The 14,453-nt window shown below is 38.6% G+C and overlaps 1 protein-coding gene across 1 annotated transcript in view; it reads left to right on the top strand.

The window, feature by feature from the left end:
• Positions 1–2,450: 2,450 nt before the first annotated feature.
• The window catches only part of LOC112680869, a 32,860-nt gene continuing 20,857 nt past the window's right edge, over positions 2,451–14,453 (top strand). Inside the window, exon 1 of the mRNA XM_025551092.1 lies at positions 2,451–2,963. The gene's annotated coding sequence lies outside the window, so the exon portion shown is untranslated. The remainder of the gene's footprint in view (positions 2,964–14,453) is intronic.

Below are 14,453 nucleotides of genomic sequence, written 5' to 3'. Positions count from 1 at the left end.
GCAGGGTTAATTCAGCTTATATCAAATATATACTCATAGTAAAATAGTTATGATAAAAAATACAAAACTTAATAATATTACACTACCGATTGAAATTCGAATTTATTGGTTATATCAATGAAAATACCTCATTTTTTCAAGGAAAGGGCTTGCAGTTCCCATTGATTGTTGTTCTTAATAATAATATTACTAATTACATTTTTGTTCCATACAGAAAACTTAATCACTGTAATAATCATTACTAATTTTTAGATCCGGCTAATCGGTTACTATTATGAGACTATTGCGCATAATATTTACTAGAAAATAGTACACCAGCAGCTAGTGTTAACTATAATACCTTCTTTTTGTACTGACAGCGATATGATATATTACAGTCGATCTGTTTTATAATTTTAAAACGATATTCTATTATAATTATATTTTATAAATGCAAATGTGTGAAGTTCTGAAAACGGGACTTAAGCCAATTATGGCTATACACAGTCTTATAAGATATATTATAACCTGAATCGAAAAATACTATCAATAGTAAACTACGTTTTATAATTTTTTATTATAATAATTAAAATAAACTATCGACATTTAAATGTCTGAAAACAAAACATCAAATTAGTCACAGCGAGCTTCTCGGCAACACATCATACTCTGTTTAGTATACATAGTAGAACGTAGAAAATAAAATATAATATTTAGCAAAAGTTAGTGTACAACTCCGAAATACTGTTGCAGCTGGCAGCGGAATCATGCAACTGTTTTCTTAGATTTTAAAATAAGCTCTAATAATTAATAATTAATAATAATAACTAATAATTGCGTGTTTAAGAAAGGCGCAAAGATTTCGTTGTGAATATACATTTTTATAAATTTTGTATGGCGAAATCGAATCCGTGTGAAATGAGTCGAATACTCCGTGGGTTCAATTTATTTTAAGTATAACAGTTCAAAGTTTATAACGTTACAAATGTTAATACTTCGAAAAAAAATATTCATATTTTGTAATCCTGTTACCGCCATCTAAGCGTCACGTGCTCCAGATATTTTATTTCACATTGTCTATTTATTACATTAAACAATATTCAACAAGATACTAAGATATTATAACGGATTCTTAAATTTTAAATACATAAACAACCAATGAAAATGAATTTTTTCCAGAAAAATATCACACTTTTTATAGAATTTAAACATCTAATAATAATATATTTTTAAACCATCTAAAATCAGATATTTTTAGTATTTTGTGCATTGTGTGTCAATTTTGATTGTGTATTAAGAATTTTGTCTTATCAAGGTTTGTATTGCAATGAAAAATAACATTTTTCACCTATTTCAAAATGTATATTAATTGTGTAAGTATATAACCACTTATCTATGAATAAAATAATATTCCATTAATTTAAATTTGATTAGAATTATATTTTTTTACATTTTGTTTTGTTTGAAAAAATCGAAATTAAATATCTATAGTAGGCATTCTACATTTATTAGATTTCAATAAGACATGATGTATCACAAGAGGAGTATTAAACCAAAAAAAAGATGATGTAGAAAATAAAATTGATGTACATTGAAAGGTGATTTTACGAACATCTCTCTCAATGGAAAAAATTACCAAAATATATGTATTCCAATGTATTCTGACCGTCTATAACGGACACTTTATATTATGGACACGGATACTAATATTTTACCTCAGTGATTTCATAACGCACAAAAATCTTAATGAAAATCCAATTATAATAATAAGTAATATCATATGATTGATTTTAGATAACATTTGCCCTGGATTAAATAATGTCGATGATCAGCAACAAGCTGATAACCAACCAGAAAATTCTGAAATGAAGACGTTTGAAAATTATTTAAAAGCTCTTGAATAGCTCGAAGGGACCGAAGGAAAGGAACTTGAACTGAAGGAGTTTTATTTGAAAAAAGGTGACGAAAAAGGGATTTAACACGTGAGAAAATTAAATATTTATCACGAGTTGAAAATGACCAAACCGAAATTAAAAAAATCAACATCGATAGTATAATTTTGTTAGAAATATTAAAATTAAATCAACGTTTTTTATACGAACAATATTATAATAACGACGAAGTATATTTAAATTATATAACATTTAAATGTTTCAAATTAAAAAGATACGTTTTTAGATTGGTTTGACTTTAAAAACACCGAAGCCTATCCGCAACGGACACCTGTCTATGACGGACGATTATTTTAGTCGCACGGCTGTCCGTTACATACAGGTTTCACTGTACGGCGTATACGTACACAAGGTATCTCGGGTCCTTCTCTGCAAATGACGACAACGAACAATCGATATTGCCGATAAGTTTATTTTTTGTACACTTTAGAGCGTTTCGGACTCGAACCGTTTTCGTTGGGACTCGACCGGCAACCGTATGCGCGTGCGCTCGCACGTTCGGATACACCGTCGGCGGCGGGCGCGCACGAGCGCGGAACAGGTTGCGCCGCGGAGAGAGTGCCGGCGCTGCGGCGGCCAGTGAAAGAACCGCCGGAGACGTTCTCAGTTTTCGTACAGGTGTCGACTCGCGAGGGTTCGTCCACCGTTGTGTGTATTACGTGCGCTCGGGCCCGACGGCATAACGTAACGATAATTGTTCGTAAGACGACGCGATCGTTTTCTATCGTCGTGAGATCGTTATAATTTTTTTTTTTTTTCCGAGCTCGGGGTGTTGACGGGTTTATCGTTTTAAAAGGTCCCGTTTAAAAGGATAAGTTTCGACTTATCCGTTTAGTCTGTTCGTAGAAATTGATATTTTCCCCTCGTTCGCGCTTTAAGTCTGTGCGCGCGGATGAACAGTGTTCGGTGATCGGCGCCTCGGATGAAATCTTAGTGTTTATCGCCACTTAAAGTATACTTATACAAAACACTTGAAGTCTCCGCTTCCGCGGTAAACGAAGATCGCGGGGCTAATGTGATAAATCTCAACAGGTAAAATATATTTATTTTATTTATTCATTTTTTTTTTCTCGTAAGACAATTGTATTAAGTCTATGACGAGCAAACAAGACGAGAAATGGTTTTACAATAATTATTAGATATCGAATATTATCGTCGTGGGCGTGCGCAATGGTTTACATAACTTTTGAAGTTATCCATAATTTTCTCTCTGTAATCTGGATGAATAAATAAAAATAAAAATAAACTATACGTTATTATTGAAAATTATATAAGGCGTTGATTTTATACGTATTTTATTATAAAAATTCAAATAAAACTAAAAAAAAAAAAAAAAAAAAAATAAGTAGGTAAATACAGCATATTACTACAGTTAACTTTATTTTAATTTAAAGTAGTTAATATCAAAATAATGTGTTGGTCAATGATTACTATGTTTGGCACTCGTTTCGCTTCACCCACTTCAGCACAAAACAGTGCCGGTATACACGTATTAAAATTTTTCAATTTAAATGTGACACTACTATCACTTTCGAAATACAGTTTTACATGTAGCTATTGAATTAATGATTGATCCAAAAATTGTTAAAATTTCTACTCTTTGACCTCAAATTAGTTTTCAATATAGTTTTTAAAAAATATTAAAAACTTAAATAACGATTATTTTTAGGAACAAATATTGTGTTAACATTTTCAGCCTATAAATATGTTGCAGACAACTATTTGAGTTATTACCCTTAATTTACTTAGAAAAAACAAAGTCCATGTTACAGCACTTAAGTTCAATTAAGAATATAAAGTTATATGATATATTCAAGATTCCAAAAAAAAAAAAAAAATAATTAGGTAGGCGTTGTATGCGATAATTATATGTTTTAATAATATTTTTAATTCAAATTTTTGTTATAGTTCCCTATTATTAGTGTTATTCTACTAACCTACACTTTTAATTGCTCTAATTAATTTCATTAGGTTTTCTTTTTTTTTTTTTTTAAATTATTATTTAAATTACATACATAGAATGAAAATATTAAATTTCACGCAAATCGAATAAAACGATGATTGAATGTAGGCAGGAAAATATAGTTTTTGTACAATCCATGTTTGCGTCAAATCGTATTGAACTCGGACGACGGTTCATAAGATCATAATTTTGAGCGTTTACAATTATAATATAATTGTATAATATTATTATGTCGTGTAGTTTACGTGGACAACAACATATGATTACAATAATGCTTAAAGGGCGTGAGTTTTATGATTTATAACAATCGTATCCGGCGGCACCCAGTTAAAACAAATATAACTCATTATTTGGTGTACATAGGCCAAGTACATACTACAATTGGACTGTAAAAACAGAAACGAAAATAAAAACCGCGTAACTTATCGAAAAAATGTCCATTTATTTTATTCTGGTTTTATTTTTCTATCTTATCATACCTTCTATACGTACATATTATTTTGTTACGTTAAATACCAATATGAAACACGAAAATTTCGCCATACCGCGGTACGTTCGTGTTTTCAAGAACGTTCCTGCGCACTGCAGTACCAGCAGCAGAACTGAGTGAAATGTTGCTGTTGCTGCCGCTGTAGTAAGCCCGCAAAACCGCATCGTTCATTTACGCACTCCAGATTCGTACACACGTATACGCGTACATAGCGCGGATTTCAATAACGCAGTTTCGTTGTCGTTTTCTCACACGTTCGTTTTATATATCTCATCCGACAAGGCACTTTCGATCACGTAAGTCGTGTACACCGCACCGGGTGTACAGCATGTACGGTATTATAAACGTTGTTCACGTATACGACGCAGATAAATGAGAAGCCGTCGGCGGCGTCCTCAGATTCCAACGAGACCGCGCCGCAATCTCAATGTCGAGCGTGTTTGTACTGTATACTCTCTATTCGTTCGCGGGGAGACGACGGCGACGAACACACGAACAACAGCACGCAAGGTCTATATTTTTATGGAAAACGGTATTTTTACCTACCGTTCGCGCGCCCCCTGGGCTCGTTCCCCGTCGTGGAAAAAAATCTATTATGTTTGAACGCGCACACACTCGGTAAACATTATTTTATGTTTACCTATTTTCAACTCGTGTTCGTGTGAATCCACAGACACGCCGGCGTGGCTTGCGTTCGATGTTTGTAATATTCACGTATATAACCTAGGACCTGGAATGAGAGTAAACGTGCGACGACCGCGGGTAATTTTCAATTTGAACGTCGAAACCGTCGTAGGCCTACACTGTTATTATTGTCGGTCGGGTTTTTGGAAACTGAACAGAGACACCGGCGCGGGCAATCCCTGCGGTTGCTTCTCGTTTCGTCGGCGGCGTCCGTATTGTTTGCCAGCGCGCGCATGGCTGCTCACTGGCCGATGTAATTGCATTCGGTTTTGCCGCGTGTAAACAATGTGGAAACGAGCGACGGTCTTCCGGTCCGCGAATCCGGCTCGCTTCGTCCCGGGCACGGAGAACAGTGATCGCCGCGGGCCGACATTTGATAATTGCCGAGAAAAACGAAATGAATCGTGCAATTACGATAAGATCCGACTACGGCGACGCCGCCGCCGTTGGTCGGTAAGCGTTTGCGTTTTTCTTTGCGCTTTTTGTCGGAGCGCAAAACGAGGGGAGGAAAAAAAATAACGTTTCGCACTGCGCCGGCACACACGCGCGCCAAACACATTTACCGCGTGGGTGGCAATTATTTACCGTCACCGTAACCCCTCCCGACCGCTTTTGTGAAACGCGAGTCGGAATGAAAGCCGTGGACCGACTGCAGCTGCATCCACGGCCGAAATATTATGATATTTTATTTTTTATTTTTTTACGAAATTATATGTCATTACGTATTGGAATTTTCGAAATTTTGTTTTTTTTTTTTTTTTCCAACTCGCGCATGAAGATCCGTGGATACCTAGGTAGTAATAATAATATCACGCGAATTAAGGACCATGGGAGTCGTCGATGTATTGGACACGAAATAATAATCGGTCGTAAATCAAATTTTTTGGTACGTTATAATATTATTGTACTATCGCATCACCGCGTTTTCGAACTCGAACTACTCCAAGTATGTCTTAAATGGACATGCGATTCCATCAACTATCGCAATATTGCACGCATTCATTACGGGTATTATCTGCTCCGCTTGTGCATCGCGGCAACAACGAATTCAAACCGTTAACGGAAAAGCGTACATGTTTCCTTCCCGTGGTCATCTGAAAGTGAACAGTGTACACGAAAACGATATAATCCTTCACAACTCGTACGTGGCGTGCGAAAAAAAAATTGAAATTGGTTTGCGACACTCGAAACGGGTTTGATCTCGTTGCAGTTTGTCGCAGCGAAGGAATGAAAGTATAAATTCGTTTTTACGTTCGATGGTGTCGATGGGTTTGATTGGGTTTACATAATGTGAATTTACCAGTTTCCATTTTCGATAACCTACTGACTGAATTATCGATGGCGAAAAAACCGAATTACATTAATAATAATAACAAAAATAATAAATAAAACTTTCTCGCACTCGTATATTGTAAACCAAACGTGTACGCGATGATATGCAAATTAAAAAAAAAAAAAAAATCTTTTGTAAACATCGTCGACTGAATGATGTTATTTACCGTCCGGTTCTCGCGCTTCTTCTCCACCGGACCGGGCCTTATTGGCATTCATAATTAATACTATATCATTTCGGTGTTGCATACATTTAAAAAGCGTGTGTTCGCCCGTCGATTGGACACGATTTCCCGGACAGCGTTCTTACCGGTCGGTTTCGTTGTAAGACGCGCGCACGTAACACCACCGCGGTGTTATCATCATTCCGTATTTATTGTTATTTATATTGACTGCTATCAACGTGTAATTGAATACGATTTCCCACGCCCCATTAGCAAGACGTACTCGCGGGGTAGCAATATCGGCTTGGCATCGGCAGTGTGTCTTCCTTCGTAATATTAACAATAATATTATTGTTTACGCTCATAACGTTTTCGGGCAATCGCGCGCTCGCCGATGTGGGTCACACATAGCGCACAGCATTTTACGCCGTGACAAGCCGCGACCAATCGCGAACTATGGGAACGTTAAACAGATAAACACGAGAATAAAACATGTAAATTGCTCCGAATAAACGGTGATTACGGGCTGTGCGAAAATCGCCAACTTGCGCACATACGTATATACACGTGTGCATTTAAATGTGTTACGAGCGGAAAGCACGAGCGGTTTGCGAGCATACGGTGTGCGGTACGGTTTAGCTAGCGAGTTTCCATTCGAAGCTGTAACATACATAGGCGTGTGTACTTGTCGCTCGCGTCGGATTTTACCGTCTTTTACGCCGATGCCTCGGTGTGGTTAACGCCATTTATGTTTATTGTACAACCACGTGTATAACAATATGTGCGTGTACTCGATAGTTTTTATTTTTCTCGTTACTCGATTACTTAAACGGCTCGATGCGCCCCGCGCGTTACAGTTTCGAAACCGTCGCGATCGTTCGGGCGAGCGAGTGAGATTTTAATATGATACCTATATATATATACATTATTCTTATTGCATTCGTAGCGGTGACGTGTGCGGTTGTTTGTGGTGACGCCGATTAAAAAAAAAAATGGAAACACGATCTTTGCCGATGTACAGTCGGTCTGTTGCGTAATCTTTGGTGCTGTTGAAGAAGTTCTCGGACCGAAACGGAGACCGTTGTGCGTGCGTGTGTGTGTGTGTGGTTGGTGGGTGCAACGTGTATTGCAGTAGGCTCTGCGTGGTTTCGAACAAGTTGTCAACACTCGAGAAGTAAAAGAAATAATAATAATAGCGAGGAAAAAAATTACTTTTATTTTTCTTTTGTACAAGCTGCGCTATGGTCTCGTCGTTTAACCTCGTCTAATTTACGCAACGAGAACGTCGCGTACAATATCATATTATTCCGTTGCTGTTCAAGAGTTACCGTTGTTTCGCGTGCAGGTGGCCGCTGAGATTTCGACGGAATGCGTTTGACGGAAGCACAGGAGACAATACAAACAGTGGTTAAAGTGGGAAAAATGTTGTGGAGGGACTGTATGCATCAAAAATTGAGGTGCGTTCCCCTACCTAATTCTAAATCTTACCAACTTTTTTTAGGAAACCCATGAGGTCTAAGACTCTTCTGTTACACATATATATTCTTAAAAAATTTATTTTCATAGGGTGTAAAAACAAATTTCCCCCAAAGAAAAATAATTCTATACATATGCCTGCTTAGTAAAAATAAATTGAAATACATTAGTTTTGTAATATATAAATACAAATAAATATAAGTACTTTATATATTATAACTACATATTATTTCTTTTTTTCGTTTGTTCAAATTAATCAAAAAAATTAATTTCATGTAATATTATAATAAGTATTGTATATTCAATATTTTATTTTAGTGACCAATGCCATTAAACGTCCACCCGAACTTTTGGCGACTTAAATTAAAGAGGACGCATAATCTTACCTTAAATAAGAAGGCCCCCTTCCGTCCCCCCCCCACTTTAATCACTGAATATAAATGCAAAATGATCCATTAGGTTCTAACGCTTCGATTTTCGACGTTTATGATGTGTTGCCCGAGGTCTCGTGGTGGCGATTCGTTCCGCCAACACTGCTACGATTACAGCACGCGTGTTCGGCTAAAAGTTTCGACCCATGACACGTTTCTGGTTCATTGAAAAGCCCTCATCAAACACTTTACCCGTCCGCCAACATAATAATTATAAAACAACATTATATCGGGTCAGAAGTGGTTTTCTTTTTTCGTCCTCCCTCTCCCCTCACTCCACTTTATCGCACTACCTCTTTCACTCTTTCTCTTTCGTTTATTTATATGGGCTGTTCAATGACGCGAACCAGACATTTTACAACCGGCTGTCAATTAAACGGGATGATTCACACTGCGGCACTATACTTAAATATATGGTACGCACGAGATATCGCATTATGTTGTATGAACACAAAACGGTAACGAAAACACGATCGCGTTCGGTGAATTTATTATACGGTTTTGCTGTTGAAAACCGAAGCAAGGTTGTTGCCCACATGAGCCGCAGCGCCACGAGCAATTACATAAAGTTTCGCTTTACGGTGCGGGTGTGACATACGTGTGCCAGCGGGGACCACCTAGGTAGCGTTCCGATGACGGGAAAAAGCGAGAGGAAACCTTCGACATTGCAGTAGTAGATTATTTTTTGTCGCGTTTATCTCCCGCAAACGCGTGTTTCTGCGACGATCAAAAATCGGTGCTTGTTTTGGTTTCAACGATATCGTTGCCGAAGACCATCCCGAATCGCACGACGGCCATCGACGACGCGTGCGTATATTATTTACAATGCTATCGTATTGGCATCTACCGGTTATATGGTATGTATTATGCATGTACAGCGGTACAGTGTCGTTGTTCCCACGGAGAACAGGAATCGAGTACGCCGTGTGTTTACGCGATGATGATATGTGGGTCAGCGGTTTGGTGATTCAACAACAGTACGTTATATACGTTACAGTAGCCGTTTGTGCGCATGATTCGAAACGTTTTCGCCCCGTTAGTGGAATAGTACGTGTACCTATGTACAAACCTATATGAACCGTACATATCGATAATATAATATATTATCGGTACGCGTTGTCGGACCGTGAACGTTGGCAGACACAGACGAGAGAATAATAATAACAATAATATAATGCACACGCGTATATACATCCGCGTGATTTGACATTCAATACGAATTGCCGGATTAATGCGTACCCGTATGTAATAATACGATATCGGAAATAGGCCGTATGTTTGCTATTTCGCCCGAGCACACGGATACAGTGCAGTGTTCCGCTTTTGTTTTCATTTCTCTCGACACCACTACTCGCGCGCGCGTACCGTATTGCAGAACAATTCATATGATTATAATATGGTATACATACATATCTACCATCATTACGTTGCGTGTCTGACGTCGAGGGGGGAACGCGCGGGCATCTGAACCGTCGTTTTTTTATTTTTTTCTGCGTTTTCAACTTAACTAATTTTTAAGGACTCCCGATGAGGTCTAAAACAAAAAAAAAAAAAAAAAATACAAAACCGACGAACCGTAACCGTCAACGTCGACCTCTCCGTGTTCGGGTGCGTTTTACGCATTCGTAAAGACCCATAAGTACGCGCGCGTGACTTTTTTCGAATTTAATTTAGTAAGATATTTTATGGTCGACAGATGGCCAAAACTGAACAATACCTCAGTCATTTGTGACAATTAACGCGCTCGATTATCACCCTTGCCAGAGCATTATAATATAAATTTACATTGTATATTATGTCATGTTCGTAATATAATACTATAAACAGCTGAAAAAATGGGAAACAACAAAATAAATTCACTAAGGTACCATCTATTCTGTTGACGACTCGAGTATATATGAAAAATGATGTGAACGTTTATCGATTGTTTATAAATCAAAAACCAAAGAAGCAGAATGAAAAAAAAACGTATTTTTTAATATTAACAGTGTAACAATAATAATAATAATAATAATAATAATAATCATAATAATAACAACAATAATAATAATAACATGATTGTTTGGATTGCATGTGCATGAATGTATCGATCGATAACATCCTTGACATTGATTCTGTATCGGCTACAAAGTATTTTGAATAATTGTCACCGAGCAAGAATATCGGGTTTCACAATTTTTCGACGATATTCTTATAGTTTTGTGAATTATTATAGGCTTTAGCTACGGAAATATAATTCTATAGTATATGAGTAATATAACGATATGAAGGTATTAAATTTCAAACTACGAAATCGAATCGTGTTATTGATACCGTAAAAAACTATAATATTATTTAGAAACAAAACATTTCAACATACAAAGTAGATCTACCACATTTTTAACGTTTCGGTTAAATGATGTGAAAAACGTAGTGAAAAGAAAAGAATTGTGTACAGTGTAATTTGTCTACGAAGGGTCAAGTTGGAATCCTGTCTAAAACGAAATATTACTTACGTTTCAAGCGATTCCGTCTTCAACAGTTCTACTGTATATTTTAAGTCTTCCGACAACGTTACTAACAAATATTTTAGCGATAACGCTTATTACTACGTTAGAAAACAGTGTGTATAGTTGCATGGTACGATCAAAAAACCTATTTTCAACAAGTTTATTTTACAAGGCAACAAAACGAATCAATGGTATGTTGGGCGAAACCCTCTTTAAGACGGTCAGTGCGGAAAAAAGTGATTATCATAATATACATATTTCAGTCCGTAACAGTTGTATAATCATAATGCACTTAAACGGACGGATACGTCTGTAATAGCGTGTGTCGATTGTAAATAAGAAAATATAAGTCTCAGCTGAAAAGATTTTCCATTTGGTTTTCAAATATCTTGGAGCAAAAAAGTAATATAATAATATGAAATCATATATTTATAAGTATATATTGTATATATATATATACGGAGGTACAAACAAACGAGTATTATGGTGTCGGCTGTATTTCTACGAGATCGTATTGTATTCTATTTATCTGCTATGGAGCTATGTGTCGTAAAATTTATTGGCGGAATTATACGTCACGAGAAGTTTTTGCCTCCCCCGTGATACTCAATATGGAGGTCCAGACGACCGGAATGCAACTAGAAGTAAAAAATAAAAACTCGACTCTAGGTGAAAAAAATTGCGCAATCTTAACGCCACGCCGGTTGGTGCACATAAAAATACAACGGGTACGTTGTACTCTGATGGATGTAATATACTATAGATATATAGCATAAAATATTATACTAAACGATTTACAGGTTCGTCAGCGCCGGACGACAAGAGGTAATAGTGTAATAATAAAATATATAACCCAAGAATTTTCCGCTCGTTGGCAATACTACGATGCCGTATTTGCAGTTGAAAAACGTCTTCTGATCTTAACGTCATTATGTCCGTGGAGTCAGCATTTTTTTTTTCGAAAAACTCCACAAGAATATAATAATCGGTTCAGCGTAGCCGACTAGTGCACGAATTGTTGTTAGTGAAAAACCGTGCGCCGACAATGTCGAAAATGTCGGCATCACATATTATATGTCACGGGGGAGCACGGTAAACGCAAAATGCGATCGCAGAAATAATTAACGAAGGATAAGCCGAAACGGTCTGGGGACGGTTGGTGAAAAAAAAAAATCAAAAAAATCAAGAAAATCGGTAAAATGGATTCGTGGTCCGCCTACTACTTCGCCTGCTACAGAAATGACTGGTGACACAGTCGTTTACGCCTTAAAAAATGAATATCATTAAATCGTGTATCCGATATCGTGCGGTATACAATAATGAATAAACGTGTCCGCACGACGGTGAAATTCTAAAATATTTATAGCGCCACCGTGGGGTCGTCGTGTTCCGCCGCAGCATACCGAACGTATCGCGTTCGCATCGTATTCGTTTGTCCATGCGGATCATGTTGCACTGCGTCCGCGTAAGACGTACGACTGTAACGGTCAGTGGCGTATACGGAAAATATTTTCGGGACGGGCTACTATGGACAGTGTTAAATTACCACTGCTATCTAAGAATTACGAACAAGATACAGTAGGCACTTATCTCATTTACAGAATGTCCCGAAACGATTTGACGTTGGACGCAAATACTAAATAAGCACCATTAAAATGTAACATACGTTCAAAATAATTTTTAAGTTTTTTAAAACATTTCAGGGGGGGGGGGCTTTAGCCTACTAGGCCCTCCTATATACACCACTGGTAACGATATACCGCGGCGGTCGGAAGCGCGTCGGTTCTCGTCCATGGATGCGATTTGGGCCCAAATATCGGGGGTGCGGAGATCGCTGAAAATAAAATTAAACGATATTTAACTGTGATTACTATAGATTATGTAGATCTGGGACAAAAAAAAAAAAAAAAAAAAAAAAAAACACGAGTGCCACATTTGAACTCGGGGGTGCTAAAAACCCTATTGCACCTATGCCTATTACGATGCGTGAGACTCGCAAATGTACGCGTTGCGAAGTCATAGGATTACGGCAGCGACTGCAAGAGGAGAAGAACGATTTCATTTGGACCGTCGTCGTCGCGTATGCGTGTCGCTTATTGGTTGTTTCGTTTGTGCTCGTTCGTCACACGCACAGACGGATAAACAGTCCCTCCGCGCGCGTTTAAATGCAGATACGAAAAGCGTACGTTATTGTATTATTATCGTATCGAGGTCGGGGACTCGTTAGCCGTTCCCCCCCCCGCGCTGAACAAACGAACATAACGCGCCGACGAAGACATGATACGACGACGTGACTAATGACACAATGATGCGCGTACGTGCGCGTGTGTTTTGCGGTCTCGACATTTTTTTTTTTTGTAGAATTTTTTTTCGCTCCGAACGTTTCCCACGCGCGCGAAGAAAAGGGAAACCGTTCGCGATCGGGCGGACGTAGAAAATGTAACGCGCATTTTTATCGCGGCCTTGACTTTCGAACAGATCGCCGAAAACCGGACGGCGGTCGTGCTCCGGTGTGTAATGATAACACGTGTACGCGTACGTAGGCATGCCAAAGCGTCGTTTTTGCTTTCGCCCGGATCGACGCGCGCTTGTACCAGCTCCGAGAGACCGGTTCGCGGTGCGGACGCGCGTGTCGGCGGACCCTGCCCGGGCGTCCGAGGTGCTCCCGTTCTCCCTTTCCCGGCCGTCGTCGACCGTGCACGGTAACGGTGTAGCGCATCTCGCGACGTCTGTCGTACGCGATCGCGACCGTTGCGTTTTCGATCCGTTTTGCGTTCACGCGCACAGCTGGTACCGGCCGATGGCGAACACTGCGTCCCGACGAATAACTGCTACAGCGTGGGCTACCCGAAAAACCGTCTCGTCAAGACATCGCTAGACAACCCGGCGTAATGCACGCCGTTGCGCCGCGAGCATAGCGGCAACCGCGTTGTAAAAAAAAAAAAAAATTAAAAATATAATAATCGAATGAAATCGAAATGCAAATGTCCACCGCGTGGACCGTCGCCGCTATACATCTACTACGACTGTTGTACGCGTATTCTACGTGGACTGTGTACGATACTCGTACGGATATCGGTACTGTGTTCCGTCGCCGCGATGTTCGCGACCAATTTACGTGCGTGACAAATCGCCGAACGATTTCTAGATCGAAACGATAAACCGAAACCGGAGAGAAAAACTATATAAATACGTTTTGATGCGTATGTTCAGCATTTAGTTATAAGTAGTGGGGTTATCTTCTAAACCGTTGGGCCTTTGGACGCCATATGATGCCGCCGCCCGCTATCGTTTTAAGAGAAAACGATAAATTCCTCCGACTCTGTGGTAACAAACGTACGACGATCTCGACTCAAAACATATATAGACATACGCGCGTGTGTATGTATCTATAATGCGTTTAGGAACCGATCGAAATACGCGCATTGTCGAATTAAATTCTCGTTTTACTATGTCGACCGCAAGGGGAAAAAATGTCTTAAACCGACCGTCC

This window comes from Sipha flava, unplaced genomic scaffold (genome assembly GCF_003268045.1).
Source record: "Sipha flava isolate LNK unplaced genomic scaffold, YSA_version1 181_pilon_pilon, whole genome shotgun sequence".
Classification (NCBI taxonomy): Eukaryota; Metazoa; Arthropoda; class Insecta; order Hemiptera; family Aphididae; genus Sipha; species Sipha flava.
Note: the sequence above shows the minus strand (reverse complement) of the source record. Positions and strands in the feature narration are given on the sequence as shown.